Source organism: Vidua macroura, chromosome 7 (assembly GCF_024509145.1).
Source record: "Vidua macroura isolate BioBank_ID:100142 chromosome 7, ASM2450914v1, whole genome shotgun sequence".
Classification (NCBI taxonomy): Eukaryota; Metazoa; Chordata; class Aves; order Passeriformes; family Viduidae; genus Vidua; species Vidua macroura.
The window spans coordinates 19,071,848-19,075,635 of record NC_071577.1 but is presented as its reverse complement, the minus strand read 5'-3'; the positions used below and the strand labels follow the sequence as shown (position 1 = coordinate 19,075,635).

At 37.7% G+C, this 3,788-nt stretch overlaps 1 long non-coding RNA gene across 1 annotated transcript; it reads left to right on the top strand.

The window, feature by feature from the left end:
- Positions 1 to 1,980: 1,980 nt before the first annotated feature.
- On the top strand, positions 1,981 to 2,540 carry LOC128809762 (uncharacterized). The gene is made up of 3 exons (XR_008437842.1): positions 1,981 to 2,041; positions 2,272 to 2,386; positions 2,458 to 2,540. It is a non-coding gene; the product is annotated as an uncharacterized LOC128809762 (long non-coding RNA).
- Positions 2,541 to 3,788: the final 1,248 nt, after the last annotated feature.

The window sequence follows — 3,788 nt, the reverse complement described above, 5'->3', positions numbered from 1 at the left end:
CCTTTGTACAAGAAAATGGAACCAGCAGGAAACAAAAATCCCTCACTGCATCTAGCTGCTCCTTGCGAAAATGAAAAGCAGTAGTTTGGAGCTGCTTGCATATACAAAAGAGGCTTTTTTTAATTGCAAAATCTGTACACAACTTCATGCAGCACAGCAAAATCAAAGAGCCAAGCGCTAAAGGTTCCAGCACAACCACTATCACAGTGGCTCACACTCTAGGGACTCAGGCCAGAAACTCACAACTCTGAAGTCTAGTCATGATCAGGAATAAAGTGTCTTACACTCAGTTAAAACCAACGAGCCTTATTTGGGTAGTTTTTATTCTCATCAGCTAACTCTGCCTTCCAATACATCCTTCCCTAAATCTATATTTATATAAATGCAGGTCTTATGTAATAAAATTTAATGGTCTAGTGAGAATCTCATCTCCATGTCTTAGGGTTGAGGGGAAAAAAAGGACAAGGAAAGATTTTGGGGAGCATTGTGTTAATTATCACAAAGCAATCAAAGGCCTATGGCTAGAAAAATACTAACATCATGCAAATACTATTTTAAAACTGTCAGCACTGAATTTGACTTTAGAAAGATTGCTGTGGATTGCACAGCAACTCATCCAGTTATTGGACTGGTTTAGGAAATAGGCAAATGGAGCAAAACTCTTCCCTTCTACAGAACAGTTTTCAAATATGTGCAACACTCACAATGAAAGAGCATTAGGGTTCAAGTGGACACTTCACTGTACAGCTGAATTTTTTACTGTAAAGCATCAGCATGCAGGATTGGAATTTCTAAGGCACAACACACATTTTTCTCAAGAGTGATGTTTGTCCACAAGCTAAGGAGTGATTTTGACCACAAAGGACTTACCCTACCAGCTTTCAGGTCCTCCTCAGTACAGACTTTACGACAGCTGCTCACACAAGGCTGGTTAATGTATCTTAAATCACAATGCACGGGTGTTCTTGTATCGATTTTCTGGAGTGTTTTACACCTGTAACAAGTGATTCCATAGTTATGAATATCTGGATCCATAAACACAATCATCTGACTTTGAATCAGCTGTAGAACAGAGAGTAGTGCCCATCTCAGAGCTCTTGCTAGCCTGTGGTTTTAGTGGTGAACCAGTGCTGCACTTTGTGTGGGTGATCTGTTCTTTGGGTTTTGTTTGGACATTATAATCAACGTCCATAAGACAGGGAGAAGATGTGGAAAACCTATGGAACCAAAAGCTAACAGAGTAGATAAATCCAGAAATTATTATTTGGTTACTTCAGTTTTTTCTTTTTAAGGAAGAAACCATTTAAGGACTGGAAAGCTCTCACCAGCATTAAGGTGAACTTTTCTGTAGTTTGTTTCATTCACAAAGATTCGTCTCTTCTCTAGAGAAAAGAAAATATTTGCAAGATGTATTTGAGAACCCAGTCTCATCCCATATTATCAGCTTCAAACAAAATTTAATACCTTGTGTTGGAGAACACAGTTCAAATAAAATAAATTCCTGAAGAGATAATTTGTGTTAAGAAATAATCTTGAAGGCCAGAGATTTTCTTTAACCTACAAGGAAATGAGGAACCAATGCAGGTAGGATGGCAGGAAAATATATGTATTTGTAGCCACTCCTACAATTTTGTAACAAAGGGGAAGGTTTCTTTAACTTCTAATAAGACATCGCTTTCCTCATTCATTCTTTTTACCCAACTAGTTGCTCCAAACTAACACATTGACTTCTTTAGCTTTCACTGTATGAGCTCACAACCAAGCTATGAGGTTTTTTGCGTGCACACTTATGGTCCATCATTATGAAATGTCCCTGGTTTGGCAGGAGAGGTGCTCCATCACAAACAGCCATTCATCAGCGCTTGCCAAGCCGGCTCACACCTGACCCCTGCAGCAATAATGCCACATCACGTAAGCCAACTACTCGGTTTAACAGCAGAGCAGGGAGCAAGAGCCAGCCTCAAGATTAAGTGCACTGCTTGAGGTTTGCATTCCCAGGAGCTAGGCGGGCTCATGTTGTATTGATTGCAGAAGTTTACCAGTAAGTACCACAAACAACAATAGCCAGGTCGATGATCGGCAGCGCCTGCTCAGCAATCCCCCTGGAACGCCGCGCGCTCCGGCCCAGGCGTCGCGATCATGACGGCTGAGCGAGGGGTGAACAAGGGTTATGGGAAGGGAAGAGTGAGAGCCTGCAGCATCAAATGACATTTAAGCAACTTACACGTGGGAGCACAGTGAGAGACAACGATGCAATTATATTTCTCCAAGTTTCCAACTGCAGCAAAACCCTGTCATCTCTCAGTGTTTGTGTGTTCAGCCAACTCCACACTCGTTGCACTAAAAAGCTCTTCAGAAACAGAAGAATACACAAATGCAGATATTAGTGAGTATAAACTATACTCCATTTAGTAAGAGCAAAGCAATAAGTTTCCGAGCATCTGTCTCTTCTAACAGCCACACAGGATTGGCACCAGGATCTGAGGAAGAATCTATTTATAAAATCTCTGTGCATTTGCTTTGAAGACAGAAAACCTCACAGACTGGTCAAAACCATGGCCAAACTTTTGAAATAAAATATTTGTTCTGATGCTATGATTAAATGGAAGCCTGTATTTAAATCACACTAGGACTTAAATGAGAGAAGCCCTGAGAGTTGGACTTGATGATCCTTGTGGGTCCCTTCAAGCTCAAGATATTCTATGGTTACATCAGGATTAACATCCAAATTTATTAGCTATCCTCCCACATGGAACCAAATCCCACAGCCATGCTGAAAATCCAGTTATGATTTTTTACTGTGTACTACGTTAAATGTCTACCTAAAAGGTCATACTTAGAAGTATGGAGGTTATACTGAAATCTTATTTGATATCAGTATTAATGAAACAATTTAGAATGATGTTGTTGGAATCTACAGAAATTCCAAAGCCTACCTACATGTGTTTTAACTATCTTGAGAGTTTCATTTGCTCTTAAGGTGCTTTGTCTATATGAAAATACAAACATTAAAAATAAATGGCAGTAAGATTGAAGTCCAATTGTTGCATACAATAATTGTTGCATACAATAATATATTTAAGTTATAATTTCCAACCTTTCAATTAATGGAAATTCTAAGGCAGGGTTGTAGGGTTCAACTATAGTATATTTTTTCTTCTACCTGAAAATGAAGGCAAAATAATTCTCCACATGCATCTATGAGAAGAAATTAATAAAACCTGAGCAAACGTACTCCTTTTTCTGCTTATTTAATAATCTTGGATGTCAAAAAATATTTCAGTACCATGCAAACAAATGTCGTTTATCAGATTGCAGCACAGTACCCATAATGATGCTTTAATTGTTCAGAAAAATAATATTAGTGTCATTGCAAGTCTATGAAATTACTGAAAGAGTCAATGTATTTGATACAAATATTTTTAACTACTGCTGTAACTCAAACTCCATTCCAAGTTTTGCTTTGGAGACCATATTTTTTTACTATACTAGCTCAATTGTGTTCAAAAATTATTGAATTAGAATAAAAAATTGTATGGAATGTATATTTTCTTCTGTAAGTATACTGGAGTAGTTCTAAAAGACAAGTCAGGTGGGTGAAATAAAGAAGAAAACACACTCTTACGTCTTGATGAAATTTAAAAAAACCAAAAGCTTTTTGTTTTTCTTTAAAAAAAGAAGGTATGTACTCCAATAAGAAACAGGCTAAGAACATCCCTGATTGCTCAATCTATTCTGAGATAATTTAAGAATTTGGTTACAAGCTTGCCAATTAATTATGTTATTTG